Source organism: Pseudorasbora parva, chromosome 22 (genome assembly GCF_024679245.1).
Source record: "Pseudorasbora parva isolate DD20220531a chromosome 22, ASM2467924v1, whole genome shotgun sequence".
Taxonomy (NCBI): domain Eukaryota; kingdom Metazoa; phylum Chordata; class Actinopteri; order Cypriniformes; family Gobionidae; genus Pseudorasbora; species Pseudorasbora parva.
In genome coordinates, this window is record NC_090193.1 from 17,155,062 (window position 1) to 17,171,473 (window position 16,412).

The 16,412-nt window shown below is 35.8% G+C and overlaps 1 protein-coding gene across 1 annotated transcript in view; it reads left to right on the top strand.

Annotated features, from left to right (window-relative positions):
• Nucleotides 1-4,707: 4,707 nt before the first annotated feature.
• jupa (junction plakoglobin a) overlaps nt 4,708-16,412 on the top strand; it is a 40,910-nt gene continuing 29,205 nt past the window's right edge. Inside the window, exon 1 of the mRNA XM_067432022.1 lies at nt 4,708-4,861. The gene's annotated coding sequence lies outside the window, so the exon portion shown is untranslated. The remainder of the gene's footprint in view (nt 4,862-16,412) is intronic.

Below are 16,412 nucleotides of genomic sequence, written 5' to 3' on the forward strand. Positions count from 1 at the left end.
TAAATTTCTTAATTCGTAACAAAAAACACTTTGCCTCAACGGAGGTTGAGATTGATAACTGGACTCATCAGAATCCTCATAAGGGATTGATTGTAACATTTTTAATGAACTATCACCACCCCAAACAGCCAACATGGTTTAGCATTAGCTGTTGCAAGGCATCAAATTAAACTAGATACACAGCTACTTTGGTTTATGCAAATCATATACTTGTATCTACAATAGGCTACATGATTGCAAGGTGAAAAATAATCTTCATGAAAAATGTACTTTCCTGAAAATCAGTGTTTTGCTGTCAATTTTGCTCAGAGTCACATGACACTGACCTCAAAAAGGAGATGGGAGTGTTTGATATTTATGACAATACCACAGCACTATGACTTAATAAGCTCTTAATAAGGTCTTTCTACTTGAATTCACCCATGTTGTGGAGCAAGTCTACATATTTATGCATTTGGCAGACTGTTTTATTTAAAGACTTACTGTAGGCCCAAATTTATAGGCCTATACATTTTTTTTGTTTCCTGGGAATCGCACAAAGCCCAAACATTAGAACATAGGGCTAGCAATGCCAAACTGAAATATTATTTATTTTACTGAATTACATTTTTTTATTTGAGGTCATTGCAGTACTGCAATAAGAACTCAAAAACATTGTTTTAATTGTTGTATTTGATGTTTTATTTAGTAGTATTTTATGTAGTATTTAATGCCTCTGTTATTACTACCATTCAAACGTTTAGGGTAAGTATGACCATATTACTTGTTTAAACTTTACTTTATTTAAGGACACATTAAATTGTTTAACAGTGAAAACTTTTCGACTGTAAAACAATATCAAATTATATTCAAAATTCTTTAAATAAAGGCTGTTCCTTTGAATTTTCTATTGATTTTAGAATCATGAAAACTTTTTTTAATCACCCTTTTTGAACCCTTTTGACACAGAGATTAAGCATCTTTCTTTCAAAAACATTTTTACAAATTTTACCGACTCCAAACGTGGTGTATATTGAAGTTATATATTGTCAGATAGCAGCAGAGAAAAAAAGTATCATTCCATCATAACCAGTTTTTCTCACCGGTTTGTTTTTCTGCATCCTCTGCATAACCTCAGCTCAGTGTTTCTATCCTGACGATATAAATATGCTTATTTATTGCATACTCACAAATGAATGGTAATTTAAAATGAATTCATAAAACATACATAACAAAAAGTCATAAAATTAAAGTCATAAAATATTGGAAAATGTGATAGCGTCTATCTTAACTGATTTATTAAAGTCACATAATGTATTTAATATGACTGAATCAAACTGACTTCTTTAGAATAAAGGACAACATTCATCAGATTTGGTAGAAACAACTCCATTTTGTTTGTCAATCCACTTTTCCCATGTTAAGAAGCTCAATTATTCCTGCAGAACACTAACTGATCAACAAAGACGGCCTTTTATTTCAATAGCACTTGCTTTCACTCGTGTTAATTACACTGGTTTGGACGAACATGTTCCTCCAGCAGCATGTCCATGTGTCTTCTTTCTCTTTAAAACAATGATGCTGTTCATTGTACAATGAGTGATCCTCTCTAAAGAGACCAGTGGATCCGGAAACGTGTGTGTGTGTGTGTGTGTGTGTGTGTGTGTGTGTGTGTGTGTGTGTGTGTGTGTGTGTGTGTGTGTGTGTGTGTGTGTGTGTGTGTGTGTGTGTGTGTGTGTGTGTGTGTGTGTGTGTGTGTGTTTGTGTGTGTGTGTGTGCTGCACATGTTGAGCTATTTTGGCCTTCTGAGCTAAGCATGAAAGGCAGCTTGGGAATGCTGACCTCTGACCTCCATTCAGACTAAGGCTTTTCTGAAATATTGACCACAGACAGGGTTATTATAATTAAATAAAACTAAAACTGTAACTAAAACCATTTTTATTGGTATTTTTTGTTAACTGGAATCTGATAAATGTTAACCGAACTAAAATTAAAATATCATTTATTTTCTTCAGCTAGTTACAAGGCAACAATTACTCATTTTAATTGAGTTTAACATGATATTAAATAACAAAAAATAAAATAAAAATGAATAAAAACTATTTACATATTAGAAAACAAAACAAAAACAAAAATTACAAAACACAACAAAATTACATCAACACCGCCAGCCACAAACCAGATATCACGCGTGTGTGTGTGTGTGTGTGTGTGTGTGTGTGTGTGTGTGTGTGTGTGTGTGAGTGTGAGTGTGTGTGTGTGTGTGTGTGTGTGTGTGTGTGTATGTGTGTGTGTGCGTGTGTATACGTGCGTGCATGCATGTTTTTGTGACATATCAGGACACAAATGTGTATAATGGCATGGGTATTACAAGGAGAGGGTTACTTATGAGGACATTACTCCCCGTTGTTTCCATTTTTTCAAAAGGCTTATAAACATACAGAATTAGTTTTTTTTTTTAAGAAAGTAAAAATTAGCAGTTTCATGTGATGGGTTGTTCGGATCGCGTGTCAAACTGCTGAAATCACGTGACATTGGCGATCCGAATCATTGATTGATTCACTGATTCACAACCGTTTGAATCTTTATTTGAGGATTGAACACAAACAAGGAAGAAAAGACAATGCTGAATAAAGTCGTAGTTTTTATTATTTTTTGACCAAAATGTATTTCCGATGCTTCAAGAGATTCTAATTAACCAACTGATGTCACACATGGACTACGTTGATGATTGTTTTTATTCCCTTTCTGGACATGGACAGTATATTGTGTATACACTTAGATACGCTCTCGGACTAAATATAAAATATCTTAAACTGTGTTCCGAAGATGAACGAGGTCTTACGGGTGTGGAACGGCATTAGTGTGAGTCAATTTCATTTTTGGGTGAACTAACCCTTTAAACTGAGCTTGGTCTGGTGATAGCCAGACAAGTGATGGCTAGGTTTAGGGGGTAGAGGCAGTGTAGGGGGAATAGAAAATATGCTTTGAAACAATCTCTATTGTATAAAGTGCTATAAACAGAGGTGACTTGACTTCTTCACTGTGTTCTAAGATATTTTTTTGAATTGATTTCCATTTGGCACTGTCCAGGTTAGAATGGTCATGAATAGATCTCAAGCATCGGTAGTATTGATTGCTGGAATGAAAGCAGCCATCTGACCTCTTTGTCTTTGTTCCTGATTATTTGTCAAAAAGCAGAAATCCAAAGCAGTTTCAATTAATCCAACATGCACTTTTATTCTTCTCCTTTGCTAAACTTCCTGATTTTGGACCAATTGATTTTTACTTCTGTTTTACAGCTGTCATGCTTTCAGCATAAAGGAGTGTCCCGGCCACACCCCTCTCCCTCCTCCACCCCTTTCTGGATTTTCACTCTCCCTCCTTTTCCTCTGAACTATGTTTTGCACATTGGTAAACAGTAATCTGAATCACTCACTCCACAGCAATCAAATCCTTGCCAAATGCATCACTCTGCAAAGCCAACACCAGCATTTTTTAGAACCTTCTCAAGCGTGACATTTGTTGAACTATTCAGAACATGAGCACTCGTTATCTCTATATTTAAAATAATATATATTATGTCAAATCTACTGTTAATTCAAGATTGTTTAGTCTTTCAGAAGATCTTTTAGATGTTTTTGGGCATATAAGTGCTGATAGACAATATTGTTGATTCCTAACTCTGAAGAAGATAAACAAAACAAGATTTGATTTTACAACCTGTGGAATTGGTTGAAGGCTGAGAAGTTCTTTAAATTAATTGGAAGAGAGGACAGTTTAAGAGGTGATTAGCCAGACAGGTCATCGTATTACATTGTGAGAATGACATGAGTCATGACGTAGCACCCTGTATGTCATAATGCTTAGGTGCGGCCGCTGATGGGAATATGCCCTACAGGTAGAAGATCTCACTGCTTCTGATAAGCACAGAAGTTTACGACAGAATATGAAAGCAGAGACAAATACTTAGCAATGATCACAGAACACAAACAAAACACACACACACATACACACACACACACACACACACACACACACACACACACACACACACACACACACACACACACACACACACACACACACACGCACGCACACTTATATATTTATGAAAAATGTGTTAAAATATTGATATTTATATATAATATAAATTATATATATATATATATATATATATATATATATATATATATATATATATATATATATATATATATATATATATATATATATATATATATATATATAAAGTATGTAGCTACATGCAAATATGTGTTAAATATATACATGAATGATTGTGTACATAATAATTATACACAGTACACACATGTAAATACAAATTTTGTACGCGATTAATCAAGATTAATCGATTTGACAGCACTTATATTTAGGCTATATATAAATATAATAATAAATATAGACACATTATATATATATATATATATATATATATATATATATATATATATATATATATATATATATATATATATATGACAATATAAAAGTAAAATAGTAAATAAAATAAGAACCGAAACCAAGAAAATACTTTTAAGTATATTATGAACCTGCATTTTAATTGCTGTTTAATTATATTGAAGTGCAACTAAAACAATCAGATTTCCAGTGAGAGTGTTTCAAAAGTGTCCCGTAAGTGCTGGTTAAAGTGCGGAGGTGTGGGTTTGGGTGTGGTGCGGGACTCGTAGAGTATCGGGGGCGGAGCTCTGGAGGAGACTTTGCCCTCTCCCCAACGCACATTGTTCGCCCTCATCTGAATGCAAGAGAAAGTGTAGCACTCCCTGGAACTCTGTGCGGTGGGGAAAACTAAAAGACTCTTGGATCGCTGTCAGCAGCAGTGTTCGGAGACGAACGTTTTAAGGTAAACTCTAATCTGATTTTACAATTGTATGTTTAATAAGGAAGCAATTGTTTTATTGGGATTTTGTGCCTTTGTTGTTATAGTTCAACTGTATCTATTTTCATCCGGTCTATATCATTTATCCTATAAAGCAGCCATTAATTCGTGGATAGATCTCTTGGGAAAGTGGCTTATTGTGGTGATCTGGGTTGTCGGTGTTGGTTTACCTACCTGTACGATATTCGCTCCTACTTCCGTGTGTCGGGTTACAGCTGATCCAAACTTTAAATGCATGACGCCAAATACTCGCTATTTAATCGTACACCGCATAAACATTCAGCTGTATAACTTAGACGTGTGTGTTTGTCCCCAACAAAGAAACACAAGCAACCCCCCCTACTTTCGCAATGTCAACTGTTGTCATTAAAATACGTAATAGCCTAGGCCTACTCACAGTCTTAAAAATAATAAACAAAAAAATAAAGTACTGTACGTCGATAGATTTAAAGGAATAGTTAATTTGACGACAAAATAATACTTATTTAACTTACTCACACCCTGCTCCAAACCTGTAGGAGTTTCGTTCTTCAGAGGATACAAATGGATATCCGTTACCATTCGTTTTGATTTTATGTAAACAACAATAATTACTATAATGAAAAGTAGCTACTTGAAGTGAAAGGTCAACTTTTTAAAATAATTTCCCCGACTTGTTCTTTATCGCTTCGTCTTGCGCAACATAATATTTCGGCGCCTAGTTAAGCAACAACTATTATAAAATACATTTTAAAAACATACCTACGATTTATGTTAACTTACTTGATAAATATTGAAAGTACTTCCGTTTTAGTGTAGCCTACTGTCCGACACAGACAGGGATAGCAGCTGTTGCTATGGTTTCCTAATTTCTTCTCAAGCCACGACGAATTCTGTTCGCGAGCGTTTACTGTTTAAACTTGAAGTAACGTTAGGTCTATAACTTTTGGGTTTACTGAAACATTGTAGAAAAGTATTTGTACAGAGTAGGCTGTACGTCTTTTCTTCGACTTTTTAACGGATAATGAGAGGTGTTTTGGGACAACTATCCCTTTAATACACTCAACACTGTATTCATCTCTGAATTGTGTATCATATTATGCAATGTATAGCCGCGTTTGTTTGGACACACTGATGTTGATGTGTACAGTTGACATATAACCTCTGGTTTTGACAAAACCAGTATGTTTTGAATGCTGGTCTGTGCCACACCTGTAACACCTTGCAGGGTGGATAGGTGACGCATGAATTTAAACTAGCTAAACTCAACTGTGTTAAAGACCCTGGTTTGGTTAAATGTAAAGTTAATTTAACATGTCTAATTCATATTTTATCTATGCCTCTTTCTTTTACATTATCACTCCGGGTCTTATGTTAGTGCATGTGTCTGGGTGGGGCTGTACCATGTTTTATTTACTTCTCAACTGTGACCACAGCTGAAAAGCTGATTTATCTTTAGTTCTTTCAGTCTGAATAAATAAGATACAATCAAAGTTTTCTCATAATTATTTTCTACTTAAGTTGTAAAAGAAATAACTTGTTTAATCTGCCTTGGAGGAAATAGCGTTCCTTGTGATACACCCTTTCCTGTTTGTCGGGTTAGCAAGGAAGCAAGAAGCCATGGCCTCTGTGAGTGGTTTATCTCTTAAAGAAGCAACTAAATTCTGCAAAACTTAATGACATGGATTTAGCCAGCATTACAGAGTCTAGTTTTGGGCCAATTTAATTCCAGTTGGATTTTGGACAGCATCAACATGCCCTACTGGCACACAAGAAAGAGGATGATTGGATGTTTTTTGGGGGGGGTTTTCTCACAAAATGTGAAATAAATATGAACAGATGAAAGACCATATGACAGTCTATTTATATATTTATGTGGGTCAGTTGTAGTAGATATTAACACAGACAGGATGTGGAATTTGCTCTTTGTCGGAGTTCCTGAGTTGTGCACATTAGTAGTGCAGTCAGGGGCCAGCTGGTTCTTTACCGACTGACTGGCATTGGTTTTAGTATGAGATTTACAGCATTTGGGCTCACACATAGCCCTTAATCCCCAAACAGGCTCAAATCCCTGATACTGTCCTATATTAGGACAGCAAGGGGCAGGGGCAGCGTGATCCCCTCTTCATAAATACACTTTCAGAGAGGGCAACGAGATTACCCATAAGCACCATTCGCTTAGGATATCCGTTTGCTTGTATTTTACAGTTTTGTTAGATCAAGTAGCATCGTTATCTTTTCTTCTTTCGTTTTTTTCTATTTTCTTTCTGTATAATTCATGTCTGCTGTATTTTATGGTCCCTGCATATGCGTCACAGAGTGTTCCTTTACACACTCTCTCCATATCTATAATCCCTAATGTGCCATGTATCTTTAATGAACGCGGAGTGTGATCCGTAGCTATATGAAATCTGTGGTGAATGACCAGCTGGTTGAGATGGATAAGATTGTCTGATAGCTTCATAATCTGCACATGGCCAAGCCAATTGCTCTTTAGGACTTTTCGAGGTTAATTGTTTTATAAACTCTCTGTGAAGGCCCGTTTACACCAAGGACGTTATATACGTATGCGGTTCTGATTCTATGAAAATAGGGAAGTCCACACCACAACTACAATGATAACGACATGGAGAAACATCACTGGAATTGCTTTCAAAATGATTTTTTTCCCAGCTGATAAATAAACACATATTTCACAGACAATCAGAATCTACTTGAGTTTGAAGAGGTTTGGGCATGTGGCATAATTGCAGCCCACGCTTATGATAAATGTTATTGTCCACTGGTATTGATGTTAATGGAGTTCAATCATGAGATACAAAACTCTCTGCCATATCCATTAACATGCTAAAACAATTCAATGTTAATGTATTTGGTCTTGGACAACTAGATCTGCTACACACGCTGCTGCTGCAAAGCAAGTATGGATTTGCAACTACCAAAAGATACACAGATACATTGTTGTGAGCGTGTACGATATGCTGCATAGGCATACATAAATATCAGAGCAGATCTAGACAGGTGGAGCTGGGGGAGGTAGAGGAGCGCTACAGGACCATCTTACAGTAAACTCTGAATTAGACCACTTAAATAGTAAATGGTTTTTTTAAGGCTAATGTTGTAATTTATATTGACTGCGTGTATTGTTTTATGTTATTTCTTGTTCTGATCTGCCAGGGACTACAGATGGAAAGTAGCCATTGGGCTAAATCTGGCATATTTACATTTATGTTCATCAATATGCACTGTCCCTTTTAAATAAATAAATAAAATAAAAAGTATTTGGCTGCAGAATCAGCTTGTGCCAAGTAAATTATGTGATTGAAGATAAAGGACAGATTGCAGCTTCTAACAGTTACATGACTGAACCAAGTATTTAACGTTATAGTTCTTTTTATAGTTCTTGTTGTGAATGGGCTTTAATACTCTGATTGAAACAATGAGTTGCTCTGGCATAACTTAAGTGTGATTCACGCTTAATTATCTGTCTAGGATCTTTTTGCACACTGATATCGTTTCTGTACCTTGTGCGGTCAGCTCAGCTCTCATGAAATATTAACAAAGCTCTCCTCCGATGTCAGTAAACACTCCAACACCAGCACAGACCTACTGAATTAACACTGAGCAGTCACAAAGGAACATAATAGGTTCTTCGCTCCCTCCCCCTTGTTTTTTGAGGAGTCAAATTCCACTCAATATAAAACTAACCTCAGACCATAATTTCCAGACAGAGAGTGAGAAAAGTGAGTTTAACGCTGCATGAAATAAATGGATGTTTCTGAGATATTAGCGAGGAAAGGGAAGTGGCAAACCCCAAGTTCTCAACTTGAAACTTGAGTGTGATTTGATCAGTTTCACAAGTATTTGGGTGACGTTCTGGGTGTGAAATCAAAAATAATGATGTGTTAAACGTGTCTGCGTCAAGACCACTATTCCTGTGAAAGAGCTGATTCGCTCAACATGAGTCAAGTTGTGGGAGGTTCCGGGCATGTATCATCAAGACAGTACATCTCCACTCCTTTATTCAGGCCTTGGGAGGTGTAGAGTAACCAGGGAGAGGTGGAGATGGGGGCTGTTCAGGGAATAGACACAATCTCGGGGTAATAAACAATCATCCTAAAGAGGCCTCCATTTAACTTGGTAGCGAAGAAAGAAAGATTTCATTGTCCTTTGTAATAGTGTATTGGTTCTCAGTTGACCCCTATGAGTTGAAACAATCTGTTTGAAAGCTGCGTCCATCTTTTCAAGGCCAAAACCACATTTTTGTTTGTTCTCTCTAGAGTTTAGAAGATAATACTGTACTGTACTTTTTAGTTTCTTTTTACACTGTACTGAACTTTTTAGTTTCATGTTAAGGCCAGTAAATAAATGGCTCACATGAAATTTGATTTTATACATGCACATTTTTGTCTATATAAAATGCTTCAATATGTATGTTATACTTTGCATCTTATGCACAATATGAAAAATAGATACTCATTTTAAGATTAACAATTTAATAACACTGAAAAATGTTATCTGAAATAAGTGTTTTTGAAAAACCTTTTGTGCCATATAAAGCAGCCATCATTTGATATTTAATTATGACATTTTTGCATTGGGATCATTTAGAGACACATTTACAAAATGGTTCATTTCAGCCAGTAACCAAAATAGTAATAATATTCATCATTATACATCTAGCTTCTGTAGTGCAAGTCTATTCTCCATCTCTTCATAAAGCAGTAGCCTAATTCAGTCAAACTTTAACCAGGTTGTCTCCCTGAGTTAAACTTGCTCTAGAATAGTGTAGTATACTTTCAAATCTTTTCAGATCTACGCAGTAGCAGCAAGGTTTCCCTCAGGACACGTCAGGCCGATAAAATATTCAACAACTGTCACATTGGCTTAGTTGTGCTCTATAAACTCGAGCTATGATGAAGCAGCTTCCCTTCTTTCTGAGGAAGAGATGGCTCAATGGGCTACAATCATGCTTCCTTCTGACTGAAATAATGCGTTTCAAAAACAAGGAGGGGCCAATGTTGAAACTCGTCAGAATGCTGGTAAAATGTCAGAAACTCTGACTCGGTCTAAGATAACGTGCCACTTACCGTTGAGTGCCTTTGCTAATGACTCAGACGAAAACGTCTTACAATAACACGAATTGTTAGTGATAGTCCATCAAGCCACGGGCAGTCACACAGCTGCCCACATTCAGTCAAGAGCTCCATTCAGATGGAATGACCTCTTTCATCTCAACTGGCCTAAAACAGAAGAGGGATTATGGGATAGTTGACGGCGTCTGAATATGTACATGATACTGGAAACGGGACTTGCCCACTGTTCAAGAGTCTCTCCTATCGCATATCTCTCAATCTATCGCATCGAACTGAATGGAGACACAAGGATGCGGCGAGCAGACAGACAAGGTTTCCTGTTTGTGTTAATCTAAGCACTTACTGCAAGTGACACCCATGAGGGACGCACATCATTTAGCTTTTAAAAGCATATAAGTGGAGTAGTATGGATCATGTGCAGCATTGTGTCAGTAACACTGATTCACAGACTATCTTTGCTAAAACTGGACTGTTTGCTCAAACCATCCTTGACGTAGCTTTATGCATTTTTGCATTCATAAGCATTACAGATGGATTACGTCCAACAAACTAGTTAATTGAGGTAGATTCATTTTTTCTTTAATACATTTTTAGTTTTGAAAAAGTGAGCCACAATACTTTGATTAGCATTCTAACCATGTGCTTGTATGGAAAAATTGCATCTTCATTTTTAACTTGACAAGTCATCGTAAAATATTGTCTTTTACAAAAAACTTTTAAAGCCCATTCACAGCAAAGACGATAACTATAAAGTTTTAATAACCATCCTAATTCTATTACGACACAGAGGAACGATTTAAAATTTTAAAATCACTTTCAGAACTATTTTTCCAGCAGGCGAACAATAAAAACATTGACAGCCAATCAGAATCAACCTGACTTTAAAGAGCTCAAGGATCGAATGGGGCAAAACTGCAACACACGCTTATAACAAAGGCTTTATATACAGAAAGACAGTTCACTCCTATTATCATAAATGGGAGAGTGCATTGTGCAATATTGCGGAATAAGTTCAGGCTTCTAAAGAAATGAGCCAATTGATAAAGTCAATACATCAGTGTAGCTGCTGTTAGAAGCTAGCAAGACAAGCCAGACCCACATCAAGATGTTGGGTCTTGGAACATACCATTGGCAGGGCTCAATCCGTGGGGGGTGGGATAAACGGTTGTCTTTCAAACTCCCTCTGCACGTGATAGGATAGCGCTACAACCAACCAGAGCAATGTGAAGCGGCGCTAGTTGATAATTAACCTTTTGCCGTATCGGTCGGCAAAACTCTGAACACATCTTCCCTTCTTAAGAATGATTTCAGTGCCGTTCTTTATTCTTTTCTCAAAGAAAAGCTTAACTCCAAGTCGATTTGAAAGATCTGTTTGCCAGGTTCTTTGTTTACAAGTAGCATGCGGAATCTCCGCAACTCTGCCGTCATTATGTTAAGCCCGCCCACCGACTCTATACACGATGTGATTGGCCTGACCAAAGTTTGTTTTTTCCAGATCACAAGTCTATGGAGAGTTGCTAGATGACACTCGCTGCAAATTAGATTTGCTGCAGCTAGGATTCGTCTAGATTTCTAAGCTAGTTAGAAGCTCCAGTTCCTATAGAAACAGTTCTGAGATGCGTGTTTAGATCTGTGCATGCGCATTAGCTCGTTCCAGACGGAAAAGGCTGGGGGTTTTTTGGTCATGATTTTGAGTGTTTAGAAACAAAATTTCAAAGATTTCAGGCTTTTCAAAGATGGCCGCCAAGTGAAATGACTTGTCTTAAAGAGACTTTAAACTTGCAAACAGAACATTATTGTGCATTGGTGTGGACACTCAAATAGCTATAGTTATAATTACAGTTCTTTATGTTAAAAACTTGTCTCAAGATCATATAGCTTTGTTTTTATTCCTTTACACTGTGTGCACTAATTTTGCAAGAATGCTCATGTAACACCCTCTAAAATGCATTTGGTCCAATTAATTTACAAGTCACTTTGAAAATGTGCAGTTTTACACATTTCTCTTGTCTGTATGTGTTGTTATCAATTGTGAACCTTTTTTTTCTTCAAGACATGTATGTCATTTTAATAGTGCTAATGGTTAAGCTTGAGGCTGAAATAACGCAGCCTGTCCGTACATGCCTGGATTCCTCACTGTAGAGTTACACATCAACAGCTTCCAGAGGAGTTTACCTACTGCTGTGTACTAATTGTGATAATGCATTTATTTCATAATTAATTTCCAAAATGGGCATTCTACTTTGCAGTAATAAGGCTGTGCCTTAACATGAGCATAATAGAATATGCGCACACTATAAAATGCTGGGTAACAACCCAGCATTTTAAGAGTGCATACACTTAAAATATGCTGGGTAAAAAAAATACAACCAAAATTGGGTTGAAAATGGACAAACCCAGCATTTGGGTTGCTTTAAGCAAACATTGTTAAAACAACTCAACTGCTGGGTTAAAACAACTCAACTGCTGGGTTAAAACAAGTCAACTGCTGGCTTTGTCCATTGTCAACCCAATTCTTGTTCTTTTTAACCCAGCATTTTTTTGAGTGATAGTTGTTTTTGCTTGGCCACAAGAAGAACAAGTTAACTGAAGCAAGGGATTTATATTAGTAAACGTTTGCATATTGAAAATCATAATTTTGTCAAAAGACATATTTTTGTCATAGAGAATAATGATCATCAACTAGATTGAGTCCATCAACACCTCCAAACTCTTGCACAGTCGTTTACCAGTTAGTGGGTTAGACATTTCATTTGGTTTGATCTATATGCTGTTTGAGGATCATGTTTTCATTAATTATGTGTAAGCAATCTTTTAGCCACTCCTTCTGGAATACGTTTATGAACGTCATAGACAGCGCCTTCTATATAACAGTGAAACGATTGAAAGCTGGAAAACCTTGTCAATTGCAGGGAAGCATTGTGTCTCAAATGACACAAAATCGCTTCAATGGTGCAGAAATATCTAGTTAGATAAATGGGCGCAGAAGCAATTTTAATACATTTATTACATTTACTCTAATTATAAAAAAATTCTGCAGGTTCATTCTATCTCAGTAGACATTCAAAGATCTAGAGCGAAACAAAATATGAAATGAATTGCCAAATGTGCAATATTATTTGCATTTGTTAAAGGGTATTTCACCCAAAAACTTTAATGATTTCATTAATTACTCACCCTCATGTCATTGGACACCCGTAAGACCTTCGTTCATCTTCAGAACACAAATGAAGATATTTGTGTTGAAAGCTGATGGCTGAGAAAGGCTTCAGAAAGGCCTCCATTGGCATTCAGTATATTTCCATTCACAAGACCCATGAAGGCACTAAAGACGTCGATACAAAGTCCATCTCACTACAGTGGCTGTACAATAATTTTACAATGCGATGAGAATTTATTATTATTTTTTTAGTAATGACTTTATCCGGCAAGTTATTGTCTTCCGTGTAGGTCTCTAACGTGAACTCATGCGATAGCTCCTCCTCTTCGGGGTCATGTATTCGAACGGCAGAGCTGCATCATATTCTCGCGCATGCGTCGAGTTCACGTCAATAACTTGTTGGATAAAGTCGTTATTTAGATTTTTGTGCGCACAATAACTATTTTCGTCGCATTGTCAAATTATTGTACAGCCACTGTAGTGCGATGGACTTTGTAACGCCGTCTTTAGTGCCTTTTATGGGTCTTGTGAGTGGGTCAGTGGAAATATACTGAATGCCAATAGAGGCCTGAGCCTTTCTCAGCCATCAGCTTTCAACAAAAATATCTTCATTTGTGTTCTGAAGATGAATGAATGTCTTACGGGTGTCCAACGACACGAGGGTGAGTAATTAATGAAATAATTTTCATTTTTGGGTGAACTAACCCTTTAAGTTGAATGAAAATAATTTACTGCCATACTATAGATAGCACAACACACAATTATGGTTAAAGAAATAGGTCACCAAAAAATGAAAATTGTTATAATTTTCTCACCCTCATGTTGTTCCAAACCCTGTATGAGTTTCTTTCTTTTGTTGAACTCAAAAACATATATTTTTAAGAAATTGTTGATGGTAGCATAGCATTTTTTTCTACTATTGAAGTCAATTGATTACCAATTTTCTTTAAAATATTATATTTTGTGTTCAATAGAAGATATAAAATAATACAGGTTTGGAATATGACAAAGTATTTTACAATTTAATCTTTTTTTGAATAATCCCTTTAAAGGAATATACAACAAGTTAGCTCTATGCTAAGCTAGTAAGAGAAGATGTTCGCTTTCTAACCAAAGGCTAACTGAAACACAAAGAACGGGACATTTTTAATTTGACCAGTTTTAGCTTTAGTAATGTAATGTGATTAGCCATTTAAAAGCGATTTATTTATTTAGATTTTGTGATATGTTGCATTAGTATCTTATTTTGCTGCGAATTTCTGTGGTAGGATGAACAAACATTTCTGTCATTGGACAATTTTTGTTCCTTCAAATTCTTCATGATAGTCTTCTCTAATATATCTATTATTCTGGGGGTATGCAGCAGTAGTCAGAAATGTACTTTTATAATTTGCTGTGTTTATTTGGCCTAGATAACTGTATAATTGGATGTGCTGGTTGATGGATCTACATGTTGAGAGGCCCGTGTGTGTATTTCGTCTGGGGCTAAAGTAACCCGCGGGCCCGAGCCAGTGCAGACCACTTGCTATCTCCAGCGGAAGCAAGCTGAGCGTCTGGGGAGATCTCAGACACAGCAGGCTCTCAAACAGTATAGGCTCAGCTGGTGGCTGCCAGGTCACAATGTCATTAATTGTGTGTGTGTGTGTGTGTGTGTGTGTGTGTGTGTGTGTGTGTGTGTGTGTGTGTGTGTGTGTGAGGCTTTGGATTTCATACTACTGAATTAAAGCTATGAGGCATAGCAGCTCTATAATCTCTGGAGACTGACTGAATCCAAAATGGCTGCTTTTTGGCAGTAATTCAAATGTAAATACGGTAATGGCTCATTATGGTCACTGTAAAAATAAAGGCTGGCCGCAGCCTGAGCATACTGTGATATTATGATGAACGTTATATTTGTAGAAGACAGTTGTTATTGTAATTCAAACAATAAGGATTTTTAAAGTAAGCTATAAAATAAAGCCTGTTTAATATCAACGAGGAACATCATAAAAGTAATTTGTATTCTTGTTGGTTTCATATGATTTTGAAAAACTTACATGATTTTTAGGAAATTACACTTAACAGTAAAGTAAAAAGTAATCATTTCTTTACACATTAATATCTTGAATTATTAATGAATAAATAACACGTTTTCGAGGAGTAGTGCTACATGACATTTGGCACTTGACCAGTAGTCTTTTCTATAATGTCATTTCCTGTTTTTTTTTTTTTTCTGCATGTTTGCACCACATGAATTTATTTATTTTTGATTTGGTGGACAAAACCATTTTTTTGTTTTAAATATAATAACAATTAAAAGGTAATAATAAAGTTTGTCAAACTACTAGATTTTTTAAAATAAATTAATATTTTCTATCAATGTTATGTTGATATTAATTAATGTTATGTTGATATGTTGATATTAGGACAGTAATACCACCCTGACATTTTTGTCTTGCAAAAAAATATATTAAACTAAATTAATAATACTTATAAACTTTCAGTGATAATTAAAACTATTTCACATGGAAAAAAAGTAAATGTACTATAATTAGTATAACATAGGATTAGATGTTATATTTTATATATATATATATATATATATATATATATATATATATATATATATATATATATATATATATATATATATATATATATATATATATATAATTTTTTATTAATATACATAAAATGAGTATATTAATTGTAAAATTATATAAATTAATCTGAATTCAGAAATTTTAAAACATGCTTATTTATTCTTTGTGAATAAATCAATAGATAGGACAAAGAAATCTTCATATGTCACAAGATGTGTTAAAAGAGTTTGAGTCAGAGAAGACCACAAACCTGAGTCTTATCAGTGGCACTCCCTGTCTGTGAGAGCCTGAGGGCAGGGCAGTGAGAAGGAGATTATGATGACTGGCTGCACTGTCAGTACTCAGTATTGTTGTGTGAATGAGCACCATCAGCACATCTGATTCTGACATTCTTTAGCCATCAGGTCATGTGAGTGCGAGGCACAGGGAAATGTGAGTGATCGAAACAAAAAGCGGTTTTGTGTACTTAACCTAAAAAGAATACAGTAGGGTTTTGTAAAAAAAGGTGCAAATAAATCTGGTTAGGAGCAGAAATAAATCGGGTTATAAATAAAAACTAGAACCTCCCAGGTACTAAAACAGTACAAACTCTCCTCTTCAACCATTGAGGCCAGAGTTTTAGGGCACTCAAGCAGTGCTACAATAACCTTGTTTAAATTCAACATAACAAACCATAACCCGTCATCCAATCCTCCCTT